We start from the raw sequence: 13,692 nt of genomic DNA, 5'->3' as shown, positions 1-13,692 counted from the left end.
AGCAATACCGACAAAGAAAAATTAAATAAACACCGGAGGAGCACTTTTGTCGGAGCGTTGTTGACGTCGCACTTGAACGTCGAGCAGCAAGACCAGCAGTAGAAGAGTTCTCAGTAAAAATTGATTTCTGAAGCTCTTGCCTGGGGCTTCTTTTATATGTTGTTCCGGGCGCCTGGATCCCTTCCAGGCGCCTGGAGTGTGACGTAACTGCTCAAACCAAGATGCTCCACGTGGCGACGACTTGGCTGGATAAAATTCGCCTTCCGGGCGCCCGGACCTCCGGGCTCCCGGATCCCCTCCGGGCGCCCGAACCACCTTGTTCCAGAAAGACTCCTTTTTCCTGCAAAACAAAGTTAGTCCGAGGTAAATATACATCCTGTAAAACAAATTGTTAGCACAGTTAAAGTTCAACAGATGGATAAAGAGAGTATGACTTAGATTCCGTCTTTCCGAGACCGGAATCTAGTCACGATCTCGACTTAGACATCCGAAATGGATCTAAGCCGGATCGACGCCTAATGTCCCCTTCCCGGGAACGCGTCCTCACAGTCACTCCCCTCCAGTGACTTACCTCACTTACCTGCCAGACGTCCGGTCAGCCCGTCGACCCGTCTGGACTTCTCGCCAAGCGTCCGGTCAGCCCGTCGACCCGCTTGGACTTCTCGCCAGCTATCCGGTCAGCCCGTCGACCTAGCTGGACTTCTCGCCAAGCGTCCGGTCAGCCCGTCGACCCGCTTGGACTTCTCGCCAGCTATCCGGTCAGCCCGTCGACCTAGCTGGACTTCTCCTGCACACTCGATCAAAGTGTCAGACAACAACAAGACTAACTTAACCTATTTGTCATTCATCAAAACCTAGGTTAAATCGTTAGTGCTAGCCGCACCAACAATCTCCCCCTTTTTGATGGAATGACAACCTGGTTAAGTTAGTGAAAGCATATGCAAGAAACAACATGCATTTGTGTGGTTTTAAAGTTAGTTTGTGTTTTCAAATTGGTTTAGCTAACTTAACCACCTAACCCTCCTCCCCCTTTGGCATTCATCAAAAAAAATGAACAAAGGTAAATAATCATAGTGAAGAGTTACTGTAACAGGTAATCAAATTTTGAAAGATATCTAAGTTTGGTTCAAAATTTGAAAGATAAAAGTGCAATTTTTAACACCAAGTAAAAAAATAGTCAAGTTGACTTGGGGGAGACAAGTTGAGTTTTGAAAAGTTAATCAAGTTTAACTCTTAAGCGTGTGGAAATTTTCAAAAATAGGTTTTTCAAATTTACTTTTTATGTTTAAGTAACATCTAATTTTCAAAAAGGTAAGTTTTTTCAACTTTGATTTTTCAAACCAAAAAAATATTTTTTTTTGTCAAAAATTAATTTTTAAGGCTAATTTGATAAAAGCTAAATTTTGAAATAGTTAACTTTTCAAATCAGGTTTGAAAATCAGGTGGGATTAAACTTTCACATTTTTCAAATACATAGTTAAATTCAATGTTCAAACATATGTTAGGTTTTAAAAGGCATTTTTCAAATACACAAAATTTGAGTTAATTCTCCCCCTGAACTTGATATTTAACTTTAACCAGCTGTCTAACCAATTAGGTACTAACTAGCTATCAGAAGATAGTAGCTTTCACATGGTTAGTCAGATTAAGTTGATTACAAGCAGTCAGTTTTTTGACTTGACTGATTAACTTTAATCTGATTAATATCTGAGTTGTATTTAACGTCCAGACTTATGTTGATGCACTGAAATAAGCATCTTAAGTCCAGACAGTTGGCCTATGCATCTCACCCCTTTCTATGTTTGTCAAACACAAGCAAGGTAAACCTAGGGTGTTGGTGAGATGCTCAAAAACTAGTCCTATGGGTACATGCTTTCTAAGGATTCAAAACTAGTCTAAGGCCAAAACTGTTTTTGAAAATCTAAAAATGGTAAGTTTTTGAAAACATACAGTTTTAACTTATAAGTTAAAAAAACTAGTTTTTAGAAAAATTATAGTCTACCGAGATAGAATATAATCAATGTAGGTCTGAAATATCACTAGATAAATCCAAAATATTTTACAAGTAGTGTAGCTACAGAAGTAGGTCATCACTAAAGCTACTGAGATGATGAAAGGGGTGGTCCAGATCCCAAGGATCGAAGAAGTGCCATCAGCTCAGTGTGTCGGGTGTCTCCGGCAGCTCGTAACTCGGCAACCTCTCGCCGTATGTCCCGATGAAAATCAGAGTTCTCCTGCTGGAGACTCGCCATAGCTCTCTAGTCCGGTCATACGGTCGGCTAGAGTGCGGGAGCGTGTCGTGGTGCTCGAGCTAGGGGTGGTGGAGCCGGTGCGGCTTCCTTTGGAAATAGTGCGAGCATGAACTCGCCCACCTGTGCGTCTGGGGTGCTGTGCGCCCCTCCGCCAAGACATAGTCCCGCTATCTCTATCTATATGGATGCCGGCTAGGAAAAGTTCCGAGCGGCTATAACATCGAACTCGGTCATATGGGCAACGCCTTCCCTAGTGACATTAATGTGCAACGAGGACATATAGGTCAAAATGTGACCAAATGGCATATGGACTCGATTGTCAGTCACAAATCCAGCTGAATAGATGATGGTGGAGAAGATATGTAGGTGATGTCAATGTCTAACCTATGAATCAGGGGCATAAAGTAAGAACGAATGGAATGGGCGCATCACAACGATGCCCCGAGTAGTCAGTGGTAAAAATGCAAAGGACTACAACCCTATAAAGAGCGTAGTCCCGGACTCAAGTTCTATCGACCTAAACTGTGTCACAGTGGGATCTCTCTCTCCTCCGAAAAAATACGAATAAATCGTATCGAGAGTAATATGTGAGTAGGGATCTTCGAACGGTAGATCCCTTGGAGGATAGCACAAAAAGGAGCAAGTAGATGGACGCAACTCTAAAAACTCTCGGATAGTCGTAGGGGAAAATACGATATCAGTGCCTGCTGCCCTAGTGGTATAGGTAAAATCGTCTACTTTTACTAGGTTATTGCAAAATTCGGCACACAGACTTATGTTTATTGGACTGGTACATTCGACAAGGTTCGTTAAGTTATAGTGGCCTATAACCTCTAAAGCAGAGGGACATGACCTTAGAAAGAACGATCTATCTATGCAGGTAGTCCTAATGGCCTTATAAATGGTGGATTCAAACTTAATCCTAAGTTCGTCTGTGGGAAACCTAGGGTCTGTACTAGTATTGGAGGGTCCAGCACCAGTATTTGTTCGTTTCCTACTATATATAAATAAAAGAATATTCTAAGAAAAAATTGAGAAGACAAATTCTAATAAGATTTTAGAGAGGGGAAGTATTTTATTTACCGAGGAGCCATCGAAAAATATAGATTTGACGACCTCGGTTGAATCGCAACAGCGTCTTCACCGCAAGAAAATTTGATTTAGAGTACTTTCGCACTGAGGTTCAAAGTGAACCTTGGCAAAAGTGAGAATTGGTGGGGCAAAGGTTGGGGGCGCCTGCTGCCCCTTATTTATAGGGGACTCCGGGCGCCCGGATCCCTTCCGGGCGCCCGGGGTTGCTAGGGCAGGGCGCCCGGAACCCCTTTCGGGCGCCCCGGAGGGGAATACCAGGGGCGCCCGCCCCTGGTTTTTTACTTTTTTTTTTTTTTTTTTTTTGAAATTAGGTTTGAAGTTAAGTTTTGAGTTTGAATAAAATTTTGAAATTAAGTTTAAAATTAAAATTTTGAAATTAATTTTTAAGTTTAAAATTTTGAAATAAATTTTTAAGTTTTAAAATTTTAAAATTAATTTTTAAGTTAAACTTAAAATTTTGAAATTAATTTTTAAGTTTAAATTTAAAATTTTGAAATTAATTTTTAAGTTAAAATTAAAATTTTGAAATTAATTTAAGTTTAAAATTAAAATTTTGAAATTAATTTTTTAAGTTTAAAATTAAAATTTTGAAATTAATTTTTAAGTTTTAAAATTAAAATTTTGAAAATAATTTTTAAGTTTAAAATTAAAATTTTGAAATAAATTTTTAAGTTTAAAATAAAATTTTTAAAATAATTTTTAAAATTAAAATTTTGAAAATAATTTTTAAGTTTAAAATTAAAATTTTGAAAATAATTTTTAAGTTTAAAATTAAAATTTTGAAAATAATTTTTAAGTTTAAAGTTAAAATTTTGAAAATAATTTTTAAGTTTAAAATTAAAATTTTGAAATTAATTTTTAAGTTTAAAATTAAAATTTTGAAAATAATTTTTAAGTTTAAAATTAATTTAAGTTTAAAATTAATTTAAGTTTAAAATTTTAAAATTAATTTTTAAGCCTTATTCATCTCACCCGATCTATATTATCAATCAGGGAATCCTATGATTTTGTGAGATGAAATTGGTTTGATTACAAAGTTTTGGTTTAACTTGTGTTAGATTCAGACTTAGCTTTGGTTTCCACAAATAGGCATTCTTCGGATAAACTTCTAAGCTTGGTGAGTCACAAGGACATCATTAGAAGTAACCAACCTTTCGAGGTTTTCCGAATAGTCCTATCCACGGAACTTAGTACTAAATCTTGGTCTAACTGGTTAGGATTCGTTTAAGGGTAGCTTCGGTCAGTTCCACTTGGCCAAATGCACCAGATCGAAACCATATCTTTCTAGACATGTGATGCCCAAGTTTCCCTAACGTACTATCATCCAAAAATTTCACCAATACCATGATTCAAGTTAAACTTGGTCTCTAATTCTAATTGCCCTGTCGGGTTTGTTAGTTTTGGGTTACCCTGTCGGGTAAGTTAGTTTTGGAGGCGCCAGCTATTCTGGAGCCTCCCCCTGAATTATTGGCCATTAATTTAAGTTTTGATTTTAGGCTTGTGTCGATTCTTTTTATAGTTATAGTTAACTTGGTGATAATTTTGTTGTTTTTTAAACTGTTTAGATTTTGAATTTGATTTAGGTTTGTATTTTGGATTTTGGTTTGGTTTATTTAATTTTATATAATGTATTTTTTCATTAGGTATATAATATTGATTAAGTCCTACTTGCGTGGTTAGACACGCTTTCGGAACCCAAGCTAGATTGGTTGACTTGTATTGGGTTATTAATGATTTGAAGGTTTTATTTGAATTCGACTTATATCCTAGTCTGGTTTTATTATAACATGCTTTTTGATTATTTAGGATTAAGTCTAAATTTTTTGATCTTGTTGTGAATTTTTCTAACATCTCCTTTAAATTGTTTATTTCATTTTTTAATGATAAATTCTCCTCCTCAAGTGTTAGATCTTGAGTTGATTTGAATTTTTAATTGTTCCTTGAGGTTTTGATTTTCCTCAAGAAGTAATTTGTTTTCATTTTCTACTTTGTTAATTTACTATTTAAACAAGAAATGATTCTAAAAACTTTTGTTTAAATTAAAATATACCTCATTCGAGCCTTCGAAACGAGTACGGACTCGTGGCTTATTTCGGGTTCAGACCCGCCTTCATCTTCCGACTCATTTTCGGTTTCGGCCGCGGGCCATCAATGTGAGGTGGCTTTCTATGATTCGTTCGAGGAGTCGTCCCACGTTGCTTTGAGTGCTTTTTTTTGTTGGCTTTGGTTTGTCGAACTTTAGTTTTGGGCATTCGCTCTTGTAATGTCCCTTTTTGTTGCACCAGTAGCAAGTCACGCTCTTTTGTTCTGAGGGAGAGCCGATCTTTTGAAGATCCTTTTGCTGAAGCTCTTCTTTCTCTGGTGAACATTTTTCTTACAAGTTCACCGTGTGTTCTTCGCTTTGAGTCTTGGTCGATTCTTCTTCAAATTCAGCTTGCTTTTCTTTTCTTTCGAGGACCCCGCAATAGAGCTATACCTTTCTCGGCTCCAAGATTAGTTTGTTCGTAATTCTAATTCACGTAAAAGCTCATCTAATTTTAAGTTAGAAAGATCCTTAGAAATTTTGTAGGCATCCACTATTGATGCCCACAAACCATTACGTGGAAAGGCGTTAATGCGCACCTTATTAAGTCTCTGTTCTCCATCCGGTGGCCTATCGCATGGAGCCCGCTGAGGATGTCCTTGATCCTCGCGTGTTGTTGATTCGCCGCTTCACCTTCCCGCATTTTTATATTAAAAATTTTATTTAAGAGAAGGTCTCGCTTTGTTACCTTGGCGTCGCTCGTTGCAGCTCGATCAACTTGTCCCATAGCTCTTTAGCGTTTTGTGTGAACCGACTGCTCAGTTCTTCTCTTGTCAATCCGCATTGTAGAGTGTTGATCGCCTTATTTTCTTGATGCTTTTTTCTTGAGGTCTGCTGTCCGTCTTCAGGATCCACTAGATTCCTGCGTTGTCCACCGAAATTTTGTAGGGTCTCGTGATGCTCATCCACCGGTCAAGTCTGTTTTGAGGTAGACCTCCATGCGCTTCTTCCAAGAAGGAAAGCCTCCCTCGAAGTGGAGGTCGCACCGTGCCGAATCCTTCTTGTTGGGACATTCTGCGTACATAAAAAAAAACCCAAGACTTGGTCTTGGATTAGTAGTGTGGGAAGAGAAAAATAGAAAGGAATCTAGATTCGTGTTGCACTAATTTAAATTGATTAGAGAAATATTAAGTTAACGAAACAACAGTTTTAAAGTTAATTTAAAAAAAATTCACCCCCTGTCTGATTGGTGGTTGCACCAAATCAGAGCGGTACCGGCTCTGATACCACTTGTAGGACCGTTAGATTCGATAGAGGGGGGTGAATATCTATTCGAAAAAGACGAGTATAAACGCAGCGGAAAAATAAAGTAGACACAGATGTTTTTACTTCGTTCGGAGCCTGTGACGACTCCTACTCGAAGGCCCGTGGTCCTTGACCACTTTCGTTGGGCAATCACTAACAAGTCGAAATATGATTACAGAATAAGTACAGGAAATGCTAGTAATAATAAAGCAATACCGACAAAGAAAAATTAAATAAACACCGGAGGAGCACTTTTGTCGGAGCGTTGTTGACGTCGCACTTGAACGTCGAGCAGCAAGACCAGCAGTAGAAGAGTTCTCAGTAAAAATTGATTTCTGAAGCTCCTGCCTGGGGCTTCTTTTATATGCTGTTCCGGGCGCCTGGATCCCTTCCGGGCGCCTGGAGTGTGACGTAACTGCTCAAACCAAGATGCTCCACGTGGCGACGACTTGGCTGGATAAAATTCGCCTTCCGGGCGCCCGGACCACCTTGTTCCAGAAAGACTCCTTTTTCCTGCAAAACAAAGTTAGTCCGAGGCAAATATACATCCTGTAAAACAAATTGTTAGCACAGTTAAAGTTCAACAGATGGATAAAGAGAGTATGACTTAGATTCCGTCTTTCCGAGACCGGAATCTAGTCACGATCTCGACTTAGACATCCGAAATGGATCTAAGCCGGATCGACGCCTAATGTCCCCTTCCCGGGAACGCGTCCTCACAGTCACTCCCCTCCAGTGACTTACCTCACTTACCTGCCAGACGTCCGGTCAGCCCGTCGACCCGCTTGGACTTCTCGCCAGCTATCCGGTCAGCCCGTCGACCTAGCTGGACTTCTCGCCAAGCGTCCGGTCAGCCCGTCGACCCGCTTGGACTTCTCGCCAGCTACCCGGTCAGCCCGTCGACCTAGCTGGACTTCTCCTGCACACTCGATCAAAGTGTCAGACAACAACAAGACTAACTTAACCTATTTGTCATTCATCAAAACCTAGGTTAAATCGTTAGTGCTAGCCGCACCAACACATGTTTATACCCATTAATTTCACAAAATTCAGTAAAGTTATGATTCTCAAATTCCCCCTATGATCGCTTCTAATTCTTTTTATTTGAGTATCTTTTTCATTTTATATTAATTTACAAAAGATTTTAAATACTTCAAAAGTTTCATCCTTAGTTTTTATAAATTTTACCCAAGTAAATCTTGAGTAGTCATCGATTATTACTAAGCAATATTGGATTTTTCTTAGTGACTTGGCTCCATGCGAATCAAACAAGTCTAGGTGAAGGAGCTCAAGTATAGATGTTGTTCTATTTAAGTTGGTTAATTTGTGGGTTGATTTGGTTTGTTTAGGGTTGACAAGCATTACAAATTGAATTTCCAACAAATTTTAATTTGGGCAGACCATTAACTAGACCATTTTGACTTATTTTTGAAATAAGTCTGATATGAGTGTGACCCAGTCTCCTATGCCACAACTCAGTTTCCTCTTGTTGTGTCAGGAGACACTCTGTTGAGGATGTTGGTAGGTTAATTGTGTATACATTATTTCTCCTAATGCCCTTAAGTATAATTTCAGGGTTATAAGCATTTTTAATTATATACCCAGATTTGGTAAAGTTAACTAAGTAACCACTATCACATAATTGGCTGACGCTGAGTAAATTAAAGTTAAAGTTTTCAACTAATAAGACTTTTCGAATAATAAAGTCTGAATTGAGTTCGATGTTACCTCTTCCGATTACCTTAAGTTTACCACCGTTGCCGAATGCAACTGAGCCTAGATTCTTTAACTTGAGATTTGTGAACTTCATTCTATCTCCAGTCATATGTTTGGAGCATCCACTATCCAACATCCACTGATCCAATTCCTACACATAAGGTATCTGAATTGGAATCTTTTTGATGAAATGATAGTTTGACTGAAGTTAGCTCCCTAATGAGTGATTGTGAAATGATTTATTGATTTAATCTAATTATATTTAATTAGAATTTTTTAAAAAAAATTAAATAAGTTTTTAAAATATTTTTTAAATAAGTTTTTAAAATATTTTTAAATAAGTTTTAAAAAGATTTTTAAATAAGTTTTTAAAAACATTTTTAAATAAGTTTTAAAAATATTTTTAAATAAGTTTTTAAAACATTTTTAAATAAGTTTTTAAACCAATTTTTAAATAAATTTTTTAAAAAAAAATTAAATAAGTTTTTAAAATATTTTTTAAATAAGTTTTTAAAAGATTTTTACATAAGTTTTTAAAACATTTTTTAAATAAGTTTTTAGAAGATTTTTAAATAAGTTTTTAAAACATTTTTTTAAATAAGTTTTTAAAACATTTTTAAATAAATTTTTAAAACATTTTTAAATAAGTTTTTAAACCAATTTTTAAATAAGTTTTTAAAAAGATTTTTAAATAAGTTTTTAAAATATTTTTTAAATAAGTTTTTAAAAGATTTTTAAATAAGTTTTTTAAAACATTTTTTAAATAAGTTTTTAAAAGGTTTTTAAATAAGTTTTAAAAATATTTTTAAATAAGATTTTAAACCAATTTTTAAATAAGTTTTTTAAATAAGTTTTTAAAAGGTTTTTAAATAAATTTTTTAAAACATTTTTAAATAAGTTTTTAAAAGGTTTTTAAATAAGTTTTTAAACCAATTTTTAAATAAGTTTTTAAAAGATTTTTAAATAAGTTTTTAACATTTTTAAATAAATTTTTTAACTAATTTTTAAATAAGTTTTTAAAACATTTTTTAAATAAGTTTTTAAAAGGTTTTTAAATAAGTTTTTATAACATTTTTAAATAAATTTTTAAACTAATTTTTAAATAAGTTTTTAAAACATTTTTTAAATAAGTTTTTAAATAAGTTTTTAAAACATTTTTTAAATAAGTTTTTAAAAGGTTTTTAAATAAGTTTTTAAAAGGTTTTTAAATAAGTTTTTAAAAGTGCTTTAATTTAATTTTAATTTTAATTTGATTCAATCCTTAGTCATCTCACCCGATCTAAATTTCAAATCAGGGAATCGTATAATTTTGTGAGATGAATTAGATTCAATTATAAGATTTGGTTTAACTTTGTATTAGATTCTGGTTTAGCTTTGGGCTCAACAAATAGGCATTCTTCGGATAAAGCTATGGTGAGTCACTTGGACATCATTAAAGTAACCATGCCTTCGAGGTTTTCCAAATAGTCCTATCCACTGAACTTAGTACAAAACTTTGGTCTAACTGATTAGGATCCATAAAGGGTAGCTTCGGTTAGTTCCACTTAGCAAAATGCACCAGGTCGAAGCTATATCTTCCTAGACATGCATAGACTAATCTTTCCTAACATACTATCATCCAAAATTTCACCAGTACCATAGGTCAAGTTAAACTTGTTCCCTTTCTAATTAGTTCTAATTACCCTGCCGGGTAGCTTGGTTTGGGTTACCCTGCCGGGTAGGTTAGTTTTGGTTTGGGTTACCCTACCGGAACGAAGGAATATGACTCTTATGGAAATGATTAAATTGATGATGAGTTATTCAGAACTACCAAATTCATTTTGGGGATATACTCTGGAAACGGCGGCGTACATTCTGAACTTGGTACATTCTAAGTCAGTACCCTCTACTCCCACAGAATTATGGAATGGGCGTAAGCCTAGTCTAAAACACATTCGGATTTGGGGTAGTCTAGCACATGTGCTGAAGGGAGACGCTGATAAGTTGGAAACACATACAAAAGTTCGCTTGTTTGTGGGTTATCCTAGAGGAACGAAAGGTGGTTTGTTTTATAGTCCTAAAGATCATATGGTCATTATTAGCACCAATGCCCGATTTTTAGAAGAGGACTACGTAATGAACCATAAACCCATGAGTAAAATTGTTCTTAAGGAAATAAGAGAGGACACGTATAATTTAGTACCAACAGTACAAGATGAGATATCACAAGAAACTGCAACACGTGTCACAAATGATACACAATTACAAGTAGTGTCTCGTCATAGTGGGAGGCTTGTTCGGCAATCTAATAGATTCTTGTTTTGGGAGAGCCTACGAACTTGATCCCTGGTGAACATGAACTTGATCCATGGACATATGATGAAGCACTCTAAGATAAAGATTCAGCATCTTGGCAAAGTGCAATGAACTCTGAAATAGAATTTATGTATTCTAATCAGGTTGGGAGCTTGTAGAACCACCAAATAGTGTAAAAGCCATTGGAAGTAAATGGGTCTACAAAAGAAAAAGAGGAATATACGAGAAGGTGGAAACCTTTAAATTAAGGCTTATTGCGAAAGGGTATACTTAGAAAGAGAGAATCGATTATGAGGAAACATTTTCGCCGGCCGTCATGCTTAAGTCTATCTGGATTCTTTTATCTATTGCTGCTTATATGGATTATGAGGTTTGAAAAATGGATGTCAAGACAGCTTTCCTTAACGGAAGTCTTGAAGAAAACATCCATATGAAGCAACCAGAGGGATTCATTGCAAAGGGAAAAGAGCATCTTGTTTGTAAGCTCAATTGGTCCATTTATGGACTGAATCAAGCTTTGAGATCTTGGAACATCCGGTTTGATGAAGCGATCCACTCTTATGGATTCATTCAGTGTCCGGATGAGTCTTGTGTATACAAAAAAAAGTGACAGAAATGTTGTGGTATTTCTTGTACTATACATAGATGACATTTTGCTCATTGGCAACAATGTCAAAGTGTTGTCAGACGTAAGGGTATGGTTGTCCAAGTAGTTTGATATGAAGGACTTGGGAGAATGTGGACATATTCATGGGATCAAAGTAATAAGGGATTGCAAGAAAAGGATGTTGTGCTTATCCCAAGCTTCATACATCGATACTATCCTAGCTCGTTTTAGCATGCAAAACTCCAAGAAAGGTTTTCTACCTTTTCGGCATGGAGTACCTTTATCTAAAGAGATGTCTCCTAAGACATCAAAGGAGATAGCGAACATGAAGACAGTTCCTTATGCTTCGGCTGTAGGAAGGCTAATATATGTGATGCTATGTACGAGACCGATATCTGTTTTGTCGTGGGCATGGTTAGCAGATATCAAAGTAATACAGGACAGGGACATTAGACTGCCGTAAAGCATATATTAAAGTACCTAAGAAGGACTAGAGATTATATGCTAGTTTACCAGACAGATGATTTGCTCCCTGTAGGTTACACGGACTCTGACTTCCAATCAAATAGGGACAATAGTAAGTCAACCTCAGGGTATGTGTTTACTTTGGGAGGTGGATCCATAACATGGAGGAGTGTTAAGCAGAATGCGTTTTGGACTCCACCATGGAAGCCGAGTATGTGGCAGCCTCTGAGGCAGCCAAAGAAGTTGTATGACTCAGAAACTTCTCGATGGACTTAGATGTGATTCCTGGTTTGCCCATAATTATCATAATTTATTGTGATAATAGTGGTGTAATAGCAAACTCGAAAGAACCATAAGTCCATAAGGCAAGTAAACACATTGAGTGCAAGTACCACCTAATACGAGACATCGTAAAGCGAGGAGAAGTTGTTGTCGCCAAGATTTCATTAGCAGATAACCTGGCAGATCCTTTCACTAAGGCCCTTCCGGCGAGAGATTTTGATAGACATGTTGAGGGGATGGGAATCAGATGTATGGCAGCATAGTCTTTTAGTATAAGTGAGAGATTGTTAGAATGTATACTAAACACCTAGCTTTTTGTATGAACATTTATATTTTAAAATGAGAATCACTTTAGTCAAATGTTACATTTTATATTTATATGTTAATGTAGTTGTCCATTTAATTTATATTATAGATAACATAGTGTGTGGTGCCACACAAAAGATCATGTTATTAGTTCCTTATAAATTACAAATAGTAGCTCACGACCGAGATGGATAGGAACAAACCATTGGAACGATTGTAGTGTAATTTGGTATTAGTCTGTCTTAACTATAAAATTACACTAGTACACTATGTGTGTATTAAGCTGGATCATTTGAGGTTATTCGATTTATACCGACTGCATAAAAGAACAGAACATATGTTATTATGGATGTGCGTTAACATCTGTTATTATGGATGTGTGTTCTCTTAATTCTGATATAATAACAAGCGCGTATACTTAGTATTTATTTCTTTGACTTATCAATGGGTGAGATTTATTCGTTAAATCAATAGGCCCGATAAGTTGGGAGATAGTGTCATTTATATGGTGTGTTGTTGATTATAAAAGGAAACTATGTCCTATTTATTTAGGTTGATGATGTCCCCTTGAGGAGCTCATAAGGATTATCATGTAAACCCTGCAAGTGGACTTAGTCTGACATGATAATAAGGTTGAGTGGTACTACTCTTGGAGCTAGATGTTAATTAATTGAGTTGTCAGTAACTCATTTAATTAACGGACATACGATATCTTAAACACAGAGAAATTAACGCACTCATGATAAGAAGATGCCCATATTGTAATATGGGATTGGTGCGGTAGTTCAATAATAACTCTTTAGTGGTATAGTTATTATTGATGAACTTGAATTGGGTGTTTGGATCGAACACAGGAAGCTCAAGTCCATCAGGAGGCTAAAACTAATTCCTCCTCTCGGTCCCTGTTGTAGCCTCTACATAGCCTCGCATTCACTCGTTTGATTTTGTTTCTTACCCAAGAAAGGGGTTGGCCAAGCCTTGCTTGGTGCCCAAGCAAGGGGCTGGCCAAACCAAAAGAAAAAGAAAAGAAAAGGAAGAGAAAAGAAAAGAAAGAAAAAAAAAAAGAAGATTTTTTCTCAACAGAATTAGAGATTTTTCTAAAAAGAATTATATTGATTCTTTCTTAGAAATTTTTTTAAAAAAATTATATTAATTCTTTCCTAAGAAATTTTTCTAAAAAAAATTATGTTAATTTTTTTCTAGAGATTTTTTCTAAACAAAAATTCTGTTAATATTTCTTCTCTTTTATCTGGTGCCAAAGGTTAAAAAAAGGGAGGAGGTCATGCCACCATAACCTAATCTCTCTTGAGTTGTTTTCTCTTGCTTGTGGTCGGCACCTCATCTCTTCT

The sequence above is a fragment of the Zingiber officinale genome, chromosome 5A (genome assembly GCF_018446385.1).
Source record: "Zingiber officinale cultivar Zhangliang chromosome 5A, Zo_v1.1, whole genome shotgun sequence".
In the NCBI taxonomy this organism is placed as follows: Eukaryota; Viridiplantae; Streptophyta; class Magnoliopsida; order Zingiberales; family Zingiberaceae; genus Zingiber; species Zingiber officinale.
This window is presented reverse-complemented; position numbering follows the sequence as displayed.